At 36.6% G+C, this 14,093-nt stretch overlaps 1 long non-coding RNA gene across 1 annotated transcript; it reads right to left on the bottom strand.

The window, feature by feature from the left end:
• Positions 1–9,939: 9,939 nt before the first annotated feature.
• On the bottom strand, positions 9,940–13,582 carry LOC132095740 (uncharacterized). Its single transcript, XR_009422491.1, has 3 exons — positions 13,270–13,582; positions 10,771–10,806; positions 9,940–10,373 (listed from the first exon to the last, which is right to left on the bottom strand). It is a non-coding gene; the product is annotated as an uncharacterized LOC132095740 (long non-coding RNA).
• Between the last annotated feature and the right edge of the window lie 511 nt (positions 13,583–14,093).

The raw sequence follows: 14,093 nt of genomic DNA, 5'->3' as shown, positions 1-14,093 counted from the left end.
ATGTATAACTAACCCTTACGTGAATATGAAGCTTTTAAGCTCCAGAAGGAATTCAATTTTTTTACTCTCATGCAATACAACAGTTTTGTGTCACAAAAAGACCGAAACTGAAGTTGAGGTAACTTAATTTAGCCTACCATTCAAAAGATTGGAGTCAGTAAGATTTTTTAAATATTTTTTAGAAAGATGTTACTGAAGTCACTTATGTTAAACCAAAGCTGAATTTATTTTATATAAAATACAGTAAAGCAGTAATATTGTGAAATATTATTACAATTTAAAATAAATGTTGCATTGCAATCTACAAAGCACAATCTTCAGCACTCATCAGTGTCACATGATCTTGCAGAAATTATTTTCATTTGGTGCCAAAGAAGCAATTCTTATTATTATCAATGTTGAAATATTTTTCTGAAAACAATGATAAAAACAATTCTGGATTCTTTTTATGAAAAGCAAGTTCAAAAGAACAGCATTTATTTGAAATAGACATTTTTTGGGGGGGGGGGTTTATGCCAGTTTTTTATGATTATGATTTATGAATTTATGATTTTACTGTCAATTTTGATCAATTTAATGCATCCTTTATATAAAAAATTATAAATAAAAAAGGAAATGAAACCTTACTGACCCCAATCTTTACCTTTGGTGAAATACAAAATACAAATGAAATACAGCACAAAACAGAAATATGCTCAAATTTAATTCAGTAATTAAAATTATTGTATTTTTATGCTGACAATTTTAACAGAAATAGACGCTAAAATCAAACTTCATTTTGAGTCACCATGTTATCTAAACCATTAACAACGTAGAGCGTTCCAAATCAGTTGCTTATAAAGGTGAATATGATGCCTTTTGTAGGTTGTGAGGCAACAGACTAAATTTTGTACCAGAGGACTGCAGCTTTAGCATTCTCCTCACATCTTTATGGCACTGAAGGAAAAGCGAATGAGTGAAGTGTGCTGTCATGACTCCTCAGGGAACAGGTTCTGAGCAGAGCGGGGAGGGGACACACACTGTGGTCTAACTTGTGGCTCAGGCCCAGAGCAAGCAGACTCATCCGTGAGATTAATGAGCCTGGCCAAGCGAAGCCTCATCACATTAGCATAGAGATATAAAAAGTGACTCTGTCATGAGGGGAGGCACACTGGTGACTGCTCTGACGAAAGATCACCCAGGATGCAATGCAGATTCATCTCTGTTTGTGGTTCTTTCTGATCTCAGCATTGGGCGCTGCTGACTCCATTCATATAATTGCATTGTGAGACATTGACTGGTACAGTAAACAAGGCTGGTGAGCTGTGCATGCAGGTGTTTTAAGAGTCCTGGTGGCTGCATAAGCGAACAAATCTGTCAAGAGATTCTGTATTTGAAAAATTCTGTTGGTTTCCAAAGCCAAACAGTAAAAACATGGAAGAACAACCCGCTTCCATAGCTAGTTCAAGCACTGTAGCCTGGATAGTAGTACCAACTGGTTTCCTATTGCTAAAAAAGAATTGTTTTCTTAAAGTACCCAATGAAATTCTGAAATCATTTTGAAATGCCGTCTGATTTGTTTCTGGTGATTTTTTGGACGAATACTTTGGCCACTCTTTTTTATGTGATGAATTATTGAGCGCAGACCAGCACCATGTCCCAACTACACGTGACGTGATGCGCAATGAAAGGTATATCTTTTCCATGTTAAACTGAGTTTTTGCCCTAACTAGCCTTCTATTTCCGCAATGTCGCGGCTGGAACAACAACATACAAACTATATGACATTATGATAATCTCAGGTGATTATGTGCTTTATTCAAAATTAAAAGTGTCTAATATGAGTTTAAATAAAATTTTGTGTCACCTTATTGCCATATTGAAAGCAACAACAGATAGTTTACCTCAGATCTTGAAAAAGATCCGTTAAAACGGTGAACTCAGTGCGAACCAATGAGTGTGTTCCATAAAGATGTTATCAGTCACACAGTATCTACATTTAATGATGTTAAAAAGCTTTAATATTTATAAATTAGATCCAAAATAGAAGAGGTTTGCATGACAATTGCACTATATAAGTCTTCTAAAGCCATATGACAGCTTAGTGTAAGGATTTAAAGCTAACATGGTACACTGACATCTGAGGGTATGTTTACATGACAACAATGTAATAGAAGTATAAAAGTTTTTCTAAGTTACAACAGATACATGAAAATGACTAAGAATGCATACATTCATACTGAATGAACAGTTTACCCAGATTCCTTCTTATGGCCTATTTTTAATTCTTTTGTGCCTTTTTTTAATTTTTATTTTTTTATTAAGAATGACTGGGGACTAGTGCTTGTCAAGCTTCAAAATGACTAAAACACACCGTATCAAGAAAGAGGTTCTCGTGACTCTTGCACTATATTCCAAGTCTTCTGAAGGAATTAGTGTGAGCAACAGACTGAAATTCAATTGCTCCCTAAAATATTAGTGAGTTTGTGAGAAAAACGTGAACATCATGATGATTCATGATTCATTAACACATAGCGTTCTTTTGAATTATTTAATCCAGTCCACAGAACCATTATTCTGAATTATTTGTTTACTTTAAGTTCATGTTTCGTATGGCATGAGGGTGTGCATACTGAGACACAATTTTCATTTTTTGGGTGCCTGTCAAGTGACAGTACCAAATTATTTGAGTCATACATCCATACAGCACATTTACTGTAACTGAAATATAAGCAGTGCAATATTTTAATATAAAGTTAACATCACATTAACATTTTTAACTGCTATTATTATTATAATTATTATGTTATCAAAAATATTCACATCTCAAAATATCCCTCCTTTGAATTTCACAAGTAATATAATCCATCTCTTATTTCATGGGCCATCTTGATCTGACATGGTGTTCAGGAACACAGGGGAGGGGCAGAGACGGACTTATTCATGAAATATGAAGAGAGCCTCTTTATGCCTGGGATTGTTTAAACTAATTATGTCTCAATTTCAATCAATCCTGGCATGTGAATATAATCAGCAGAAAACGCAGCGAGAGGGAGATCAAAACTGAGTCTCAACAAGCCAACAGATTAAATAGTCTGCCATGCAGATCATGCATTAATGATGAGCGAGAGAGAATGAAAGAAAGATGATTTAGTGTTGTCTAATCGCACACAAACAAGACAAAGAGAGGCAACGAGACTTTGTTCCAACTGAATTAGAAATCCAAAAAAAGGATAATACATCATAAAAACATCACTTATTATCTACAAACAATATATCTTTATCAGATTTGATCTCCTTTTGCATATAGTTTAGGCACACACACACAAAAAGAATTTCAACATCAAGTGGTACCTACAAACAAATTCTGCTAGACATTTACTCTTTTCTTCTCCAACTCTCTCTCTCTCTCTCTCTCTCTCTCTCTCTCTCTCTATCTAATAGATAAAGATCTATGTGGATTAATGTAATAATGTTTTACTTTAAAATTCCATGAAAAAATCCCATAATCCCAGATTTATTACTGTTAACCAAGGAACATGTTCGTACCTTAGCATTTTTTCAGTCTTTTTCATTAAAATTACTTTTTTTTATGAACTGCACTTTTTGGGAAAACGTATGTTTTTAGAAACTATGCAGACTTTGTGAATATGAATGTCTAAAAATGTTTACAAAAAATAGGCCTACCCTTGAATACTAATGAGATCACAGAAACCACCTTATAGACCTGCATGAAAATGTCAAAAAAATGTCCCTCTCTCTCTCTTTCAGCAAGGTACACTGACAGATATACACACTCCATTTGTATTATTCCATTCTCTTTTAAATGCACCAGTATTTTACCTCCCTTAATGTCTCCGGTCACTGCAGCCTTTCTAAAGGACAGACAGCTGAGATGCCTGCCCGGATTCAGGGCATAAATCCACACAGACTCCAACCAGATATTCGCTCATTAGTGAGTCAGCAAATTAACAAAGTGAGAGATCGTTAATAAGTGTGCTCACACCTCCATGTTTCCCTGAAATGTATAAAAAATAGCCCAGGGAGACAGCAGCCCACAGAAGAAAAATAAATAAATAAATAACTCTTTTAGGAGAAAATGAGTAAAAGAGTCAACTATCCATGGCAGAGGAGTTAAAAAACTGCCTGATGCTCAACTTCTTCATATTTACAGAATATCACTGGGCCTTTGGCCAGTTCCATGTGTCAGGGGGTGAGATGTGTTTTCCTGGCTTGTATTGAGAGGTGAGTGGACAGTAGCTCAACTCATAAATATCTGACAGGGCTGAGATCGAGGGGTGTCTCAGGACTGAAAGAAGCTACAGCTATGCTATCAGTTCATTTGTCACATCCCACAGTGCAATAATACTTATAAGAAGTGTTTTCAGCTTTAGTGTAAGTTTAGCAAGATCATTTGGCTTAGCTCAGCTCAGCTCAGCAGTTAAGATCCAGCTCTTTCAGTTCCCAAATAGCTCTTCATTTAGTACCACTTCTGATTTTTTAAGCCAGATTTAGCCATGTTTTGACTTATGATTGGTTTGTGTGCGTTATTCAATTTAATTATACCAAACCTTTCCAAAAATCAAATAATGCAAAACATTAAACACTATTACAGACTGTTACAGTGAACTATCCAAACCATTCCAAATTAACCATTCTCGAAACAGAACATGGTGTGCCACATAACAAAGTCCAACCAGTCGTGAGCACCAGGAGATTACATTTTCATTACATGTGCTTGGTGGCAGGCACACACATCAAACCAACATCCAGTTCAAAAATTCATCATTTGCTGAAGCAACATTTGCAAAATCAACATTTGCTGAAGCAACCATGTTAGTTTGCTTTAACAAGTCTTTGACATCTTTTATCATGACTTGCATGTCACAGGTTATTAAATCAGAAAAAAAAGATTCTGGCTATGTGATGCAAATGTCAGAATGTATTAGTTTAAATCTGCAGTATGATAAAAGTATTTTGTGGCAGCAACCATGCCAAAAGAAGCATGATAATTCAGGAGAAACAGAACACAAGTTGTTGGTGTTTTACTGCCACTAGTGTTTTTTTTTTTGTTCTTGTTTTTTCAGCTGGAAACTGCAGTGAATTGTACTGTATGTATAGCTACGTTTTTGAAGATTTGCAAAAGATGTAGATAGAAGCCCATTTTTCCAGTGAGCCTAGGCTAGATAAAGAAGCACATGAGTGTTAGCAACCAACTAAACTAGTGCTAAGCAGCAGGATCGATTAGCATAGACATTTTGTATGTAGGCATTTATGATTACATAAAAGTTCATTTTTACTGTTAAAAATAAGAAAAATGAGCAGCAGGTAACTCAAATCTTGGTCAGTTGCTATACTAGCAATCAGATATTTCCTGATATTTACTGTCGTCCATAGCAACGCTTTACATTTTTTTTAATGTAAAATATTTTAGATCCCCTAATAAAACAAAAATTCTGAAACTGTATATAGAGAAGTTTCACCTCATTAGCACAAATACCTGTTTTATGTTACCACAAGTACACAGAACTTGTCATGTATTAGTGAAGATATGCTGAAACAGAACAGAACTGAAAATGATGTGATGTTAAGTACCACGGTAAAACAAATCTCTTCATTGACATGCTTTTATATTAGAGATAGCTGGATTCAGCAGTGGTCATAAGTGGTTTCATATTGTGACACCATTTAATGCACTTTATATATATATATATATATATATATATATATATATATATATATATATGCATTGGGCAGACTCTTAACTAAAGCAACTAATATGGCATTTTGTGACATTTCATCAGTTCATGCGTTCAGTTCATGCAACAGAAAAATGATAATAACAGCTATGAGCTTTGAGACATTTATGTCAGTGATTAACCTTTAGTGGCAGTAGTAATAGAGAGAGGCAGCAACCAGACTTAACATAAAATTTGTTTATTTGTATTTATTAATCATCGCTCTAATTATTATTTTCAGTTTTTCAGGGAAATGAAAGTCAACACCAGTAACATTTAATTCAACATTTCACTTGCCTCACTAAACACAGATTTTACATTCCAGCAAGTGCTGGAAAATAGCAACTTAAATTAGCCTTGATAATTACAGAAGTTAGGTTCAAACGAGGCTCTGGCCCCTTGACATTTTCTCTTCTTCAACTCTTCCTGTGTTTGATATGCAGAGAAATGGTGGGCGAGGAAAAGGCTGTCCTTCTGTCCTGAATATTTGATCTTTTCCGACGTGATTAGGCAGGAGAGTTTAAAACCCACAGTCTGCCGCCCTATTCCAAACATCCAGGATCCCTTCCTCTCAAAGGGACACAGAAGACAAACAAAAACATGTTTTCTCTGGTGTTTGGTCATGAGATTCTATAATTATCCTTCTGGTTCTCTCCTCTTCCAAACTGCTCCAGACTTGCACTGTTCTCTCTGGTAGCTCTGTACTTAATGCTACGGTGTTTAGGAGTTAATGAGAGGTTTACTTGCACCTACTATAGAGAAGGGAAAACACAAAATAAGCAGTATTTAGAGAAAACAAAAGTATAATAGCAACACATTGTGCACAGTGGAAAGATTCCACTCGCTGAAAAGTTAATGCTGAATCCAAATGCAAGCCAACATGTCAAATGGCTTCTATAAATACAATCAGGTTAGTGCACAAACAAAATTTCTCCAGTCAAACAAAGCCTATGTATTAATTTTATTGCACCCATATTTCGGCTCTAATTGCTACAGGCAGCAATTAGGATGTGTAACGTAATTTAGAGCGTGCACTGACCCGTGAGATTGCCTCGACAAACCGCTTTGACAGAACTTCACCATGAACAGAATAAGCAGCAGGAGTTTTACATATCATTCTCTCTATGGTCGTCCCCAGGCTTCTTCATTTCAGCTCCAAATTAATTTACAAGTGACTATAGTAATAGGACTGTAAAGCAGGAAAATTATCTCATGACAAGGGAAATAACATGCTCTGTCTTCCATATTTAAAAGGAAACATAAGAGTCACCAAATCACCATGCACTTTTTATTTCTGCCCTGGAAATACTTGAGGTCAGATATTTAATAAGGGTTGGGGCTCTTATAATTGGAGAGTGTCTCATTTGAGGATATTGATGTCTTGTTGTGGTCAAAATCCACAAAAGCCATCGTCTCGCCTCTCTCGATTAGTATGTGACGAGTGAAATCGTCTTGGTTTGACCTTGTCACTGGGGCTTAAATGGCCACCGTAATAAGATGTCACTGGGAGGAAGTGAATTTAGCCTCCATACAGACTGAAGCATTGTTAAAACATCCCAAAGATAAACACATTTTAAAGTCTGCTGATGCTATTGAAGAGGTTCACACTTCGTATGTACTTAATACATAACAATAATAATATATGAAAAAACAACAACTCAAAACTTGAATCTAACACTTCAGTTGCTCTATGAGGACTTGGAAAACACAGATGTGTTAAATCTTTAATGTTAGTCATTTTTTGTAAATCTTGTTAGGTGAGTCCTTTCTGAGTGAATCACATTTGTTTTTCTTGCCATCTTTGTTTTCTCTTGCTTCTCTTATTTCATCAGGGGAGAAAAAGGAAAAGGATCTGAGAGTGCGGAATATTCTCAAATAACGAAGCTGGTTTACTCTCGGAGTCACAATGAACCATGTCATCCATCTTTAGGACTGTCAACCTGATTCTATATCTGAATGGCTTCAAAGGGGAAGGATATGTGAAGTGCCGACTTGTTTCGCTGAAAGCGTTGGTTTAATAGTTGTTAGCTTCACAAGAGCAGCACACTGTTGGTTGCTCTCCTTATGAAGACTTGTAGAGCTTGTGTTTGTAAAGTTTTTGGATGAAACTTCAGGAATTACGAAAATCTAAAAAAGTTTAAAGTAAATTCAGATTAATTGGCCCACCTTTTTGACCATGAGACGATTGTCATAAAGTGGCCTGATTTTCACCATAAGCTATTGAGGTATGGTGTAAATAAAGGTTCTTTACTGGCATTGATGGTTCAATGAAGAACCTCCATATAACCTCTCTGAAGCAAACATGGTTCTTCGGTTCTTCAGTTTATTGAAATGTTCCTCGCACTTGGAAAAAAAATTGTTATTTTAAGAACTGTTACCTGAAAGGTTATTCTATACATACAGTCGGCATCTAGTCATAGTTGGGGGCGAGATGAGGGCGGAGTCGGAAAACACAGCGAACATCGTGTGTATTTGAATGACAAAAATGCACATATTGAGGGCTCATTCCCAGACAAGCGTAGAACAATTGTAATTTCTTTTAACTTTAATATTCATATACACTAGTCCATATCGATATTTGATTCATTGTACAGCCATACTGTAGATGTATTCATTCAAAAATAGCCAAATTCTGTGATGTTCTGCTTTATACAGCAAGTTCCATTTTTGACTTGATTCCGCGATTCAATCGGTGTCGCTTCAAAACTAAACTAAGTTACATATCCTGACACTTTTTTAAGTGGGTATATGGAAATCCTTGGCTTTTTCTAGTGGGAATACGGCATATCACGTAGACTACACCTCTTAGCAGACGCGTTTTCATGCGAGTTTAGGTTCGACACCGCTCACTGAAAGGTTCTTCGGGGGAACCCAAAATGGGTGCGAAAACCACTTTTTGGAATCTTTATTTTTAGTAGTGTATATATCCGTATGTACAGAGCTCAACAATCATTTTTATCTCTTTGTATGTTGTACAAAGGGTCTTGTGCACTAATGCAAAAGTTAGCCATAAATTGAAAGCAGTTATGAATTCATATAGAAATTACAGGTGGATATGAGAAAAGGCTAAAATTGTTCAGTTTGGATACCTAAATGGTAAAGCCAAATTAATCATAATTGCACAAAAAAAAAACACACACAAAATGGGAAATTTTGCAGACATTTGTTGTGAAAAAAAGATCCTAACTTATCAGCTTTTGCTGCAAACCAACAGCTTGTGGTATAGAGCAGTATTGATTTTTTCCTTTTTCATTCGATTCAAACTGATGTTTACAAAGCATTTTCTTTTGCTTTCATAATTCAAAGTTTTCCCATTTCGACAGAACCCTGTCTAGTAGTCAATCAGCTAAATAATGTATACTTTTGTGACAAATTTAAACTATAAGCATTCATAGCATCTAAAAAGGTCAAGTGAAATGAATAGACGTGCGACAAAAGCTGATTTTGATAGATTTTGTTACAATATTCCGAGGTCACCGTAGCCATCAGATCCAGTCTGTATCCAGATCAGAGGGTCACTGCAGTCACCCGGATCCAGTACGTATCCAGACCAGATGGTGGATCAGCACCTAGAAAGGACCTTTACTGCCCTGAAAGACAGCGGAGACCAGGACAACTAGAGCCCAAGATACAGATCCCCTGTAAAGACCTTGTCTCAGAGGAGCACCAGGACAAGACCACAGGAAACAGATGATTCTTCTGCACAATCTGACTTTGCTGCAGCCTGGAATTGAACTACTGGTTTCGTCTGGTCAGAGGAGAACTGGCCCCCCAACTGAGCCTGGTTTCTCCCAAGGTTTTTTTCTCCATTCTGTCACCGATGGAGTTTCGGTTCCTTGCCGCTGTCGCCTCTGGCTTGCTTATTTGGGGTCACTTCATCTACAGCGATATCGTTGACTTGATTGCAAATAAATGCACAGACACTATTTAACTGAACAGAGATGACATCACTGAATTCAATGATGAACTGCCTTTAACTATCATTCTGCATTATTGACACACTGTTTTCCTAATGAATGTTGTTCAGTTGCTTTGACGCAATGTATTTTGTTTAAAGCGCTATATAAATAAAGGTGACTTGACTTGACTTGACAATAAACCAAAGCACAGTGAATGACAGAATTCCTCACACTGGTCCATGAAAATTCTTACAATCGAGCTTTGTTATATAGCATTAAAAAAAGAATGAGGTGATTACATAGTTTTATACTAAAAGGCCACATGTAATGGACAAGATTAACTCATCATTTTGTAAATACATGCATTACTTGAGAGCATGACTCTATCAATGCTAAAACTAGTTCTAGTGCATTTCAAAAATAGCTACTAAATACTAGGAAAGAACTGTCAATGAGAGCTGAACTGATGTGAGCGGACATGCTTAATGTTACATCAGTAGAGCAGAGTTATTTGTGTGTGTCCTGCGTCAAATCATTTCATGGCATATAATCAAGACAAATTAATCAGGAGGAGGGAATGAGAATGACAGGAGAGAGAAAGAGTGATAAAAAGAGCGAAAAGAAGAGATGGTAACCTTTAAGCAAACCTTAGTCATTCATCAGTCAGTCCTCGGTTTGATACTTCTCTCCATGTCTCTAGTGGGATCTGGTTTGCATGTCAATGCACTGCGGAGGCGGCACCATCTCCATACACAGCCTGGGAAGAGAAAAACATAGTTGTGATTGATGACTCCGGACTCTTCTGATTGCATCTCTGTTACCACATAAATCACACATTTACCGATGCAATGCTGATGCATTTTTACCCTCCAGTAAGTAAGAAAGTTCAGGGAGATTTTCCTAACGTGGCAACACAGATTACGCATTAAACACAGCGAGTGTTGCAGCATCGTAATGCGATCATCAAAATGGCATGGCCCCGAAGATATAAGGCAAACTCTGATTAGGGAGCATGCATTAGAATTCATGGGAGAGTAAAATTTATGCAGGTACAAACATTTCCAGCCACAAACACAAACAAGCTCTACTGTATGGAAGACCAAAATATTTAAAGGAACAGTTCACACCAAATTTTTAATTCTGTAAGTATTTACTTGTGTCGTCCCAAACCCCAATGCCTTCATCTTTTTCTTTGAAACACAAATTGAAAATTTTATAGGATCTTCATGCAGATTTTGTACTACAGTTTGAAGCTATGGAAGCTTGTTTCTGCCACAATATATATATATATATATACAGTACAGACCAAAAGTTTGGACACACCTTCTCATTCAAAGAGTTTTCTTTATTTTCATGACTATGAAAATTGTGGAGTCACACTGAAGGCATCAAGGGCTATTTGACCAAGAAGGAGAGTGATGGGGTGCTGCGCCAGATGACCTGGCCTCCACAGTCACCGGACCTGAACCCAATCGAGATGGTTTAGGGGTGAGCTGGACCGCAGACAGAAGGCAAAAGGGCCAACAAGTGCTAAGCATCTCTCGGGGAACTCCTTCAAGACTGTTGGAAGACCATTTCAGGTGACTACCTCTTGAAGCTCATCAAGAGAATGCCAAGAGTGTGCAAAGCAGTAATCAAAGCAAAAGGTGGCTACTTTGAAGAACCTAGAATATGACATATTTTATTTTATATATATATATATAATAAAACAGGTAATTTCAACTTTTACTGTGTTTTTTCTTACAACTCATAATTCAGATTTTTTTTATATGATTTTTTTTATAGATTTTTTGAGTTTATATTCAGTTTATATACAGAGTTTATTTTTTTTCTTTCAATTGCAGGCTTATAACTCACAATGTTGACATTTCTAACTCTAAATTGCTACAAAAAATCTGAAGTGTGAGATATAAACTAGGAATAATTTAGAAATTAAAATAAAAAGGTTATTGCGATTTTTCACAATTCACTTGAAATTGCAAGTTTTGACATTTCTGATACAGTTGCAAGACAAAAAGTCATAATTGTGGGATATAAACTCACATTTATTTAGAAAAGTCTAAACTGTGAGATTAAAAATGCAATTATGTTTTTTAAAAAAAAATTATCCTTTGGCGGAAATTAGCTTTCATAGTTATTAAGCTTTTAATTCAATTCAATTCAATTCAAGTTTATTTGTATAGCGCTTTTTACAAAGCAAATTGTTACCAAGCAACTTTACAGAAAAGAATGTTTCTACAATATTTAGTAATAGCTTATAAGTGGTGACTGTCAGTTTGTGCATGTATGACAGGATTTGTAGAAAAATTAAAACAAGACGTAGTCAGCCAGACGATGAACATTATTAATATTATTAATAATTAATAATTATTACATGATGCAGTCACATTGTAGCAATATTTGTTAGTTTTGATTGTTGATTCAGGGTTGGCATCATCTGAGGTCCTCTGAGGGTCAGCATCATCTCTTCTCAGGTGTTCTGGATCCAGACTGGAGCTTGTGTTAATCCTAGTTACCACGGGATGTAAATCCCATGGCAAAACATAGAAACAAATAGAGACATCATTAGCATAGCTGCTGATCCAACAAAGTAAAATTAATCAGTTTAACCCAAGCTAAAGAATAAAAATGCGCATTTGATCAGATGCAACTACACTCACAATTTAAGATACATTATTCGAATGCTTGGCGAAAGAGATGCTTTTTTAATCTAGATTTAAACAGAGACAGTGTGTCTGAACCCCGAACATTATCAGGAAGGCTATTCCAGAGTTTGGGAGCCAAATGTGAAAAGTAATCGCTCCAAAAAGACCCAAAATAGACTATAAAGCCCTACAAAAGTAGTCTATACAACATGTGCATTAAATTCCAGTCTTCTGAATCTGAAGCCATAGGACAGATTTAAGTGTGAAAATGACTAAAATGTATGTAATTTCTGTATTCAATGAATCAATGAAGGCTTTAAGGCAGGGGTGTCAAACTCAATTCCTGGAGTGCCGGAGCCCTGCAGAGTTTTGTTTCAACTCTGCTCCAACACACATATCATGTAGTTTTCAAATAAGCCTACAGTACTTGATTAGTTGGATAAGGTGTGTTTAATTAGAGTTGAAGCTAAACTCTGCAGAGCTTCAGCCCTTTTCAAGGTGAAAATTTTGTCATTATTTGCTCACACGCTGTTCAAAAGCTGTATGCAATTCTTTCTTCTTTTCTTCTGCAGAACATAGAGGAAGATATGTTGAAGAATGTTGATAACCAAACAATTTTCCCCTCACACAAAACTATTATATAGCTTCAAAAGAATGCAATTTTTTATGGACTAATGCTTCTATAGAGATTTTCTGTTATTATCAGAGCTGTCATTATATGAAAATCCTGAGTGAAGATTCTTCAAAAATTACCCTTTTTGAATGTTAATGTAAATATAATAGCATATAGATTTCAGATCTCATCAGCATAAGTAAATAATGACAAACTTTACAATTTTGCCTGAACTATTCCTTTAAATGAAAGTTTATTAGTGTTGTTCAAATTGTCTTTTCTTTGCTCTCCATTGACAGCCATTACGTTTCTATTCATTAAAATGGCAAGTGCACGACAAGGCTATCATGCCACCATAATAGACCCATTTGCGTCAATGTGGAGCCCTCAATTACCCTGTCAAGCGGTTCAAACGAATGCTGAACCTCTCGTTCGAATGTGGCGAGGACATCACATTCAGCCTCCTGTTTCAAGCACAGATGAGTTTGTTAAACCTCATAAAGCCAGCGGGGAGGAAAAGTAATTTCTGCAGAACTTTTTCTGTGCAGGCCACAGGCGCTTGTTTTCGGAGGCTTGAGGGCTTAAGTTTCACTCATCTTATCAGAATGTTCCTGCATATGGAGCCTTGCAGGGCGTCTGCTCATTGCGAAATCCCACCGGTGACAGCAGCTAACAACCAGTCGCTCTTATCTGGAAAGACCCACCGGAGGTACTGAGAGAAGAAAACAACAATCATCACCGGACAAAAGTTGCAGATTTCATGCACGTGAGCGTGCGTCTGTGTCCATAATCCATATAACAGCTGCATCATGTGGAATTTTAGGATCACAGTCTTATAAAGCGTCTCTGCCAGGCTGCAATGCACTGCAGGTGGTCCGTGCTTGCCGAAAATATGCAACACTACCGCAGCTGCTATAGAGCAGGAACCACAGGAACGAGTCTGTCCGCCTCTGGCTAAATCAATAACTATCAATCTCTCCAAAAGCCGGGCATTTCCTTTAGTTTTACTGCCAGTGAAATGCGATTCGGCTCCTACATGCACAGAGTGAGGCCTTTTAGGCTCTTGAGTGCGGCAGTGTTATTTTTACACATCGAATTATCAGCATCCACTATGATTAACAAAATTCTCATTGCTCGCAGCACACTCTGTAATATTTGGGACGTGATTTATGCGAATATTACGACCCACAACTTATTTATGATATTGAGTCACGAGGCT

This window comes from Carassius carassius, chromosome 20 (assembly GCF_963082965.1).
Source record: "Carassius carassius chromosome 20, fCarCar2.1, whole genome shotgun sequence".
Lineage (NCBI taxonomy): Eukaryota > Metazoa > Chordata > Actinopteri > Cypriniformes > Cyprinidae > Carassius > Carassius carassius.
This window is presented reverse-complemented; position numbering and strand designations above follow the sequence as displayed.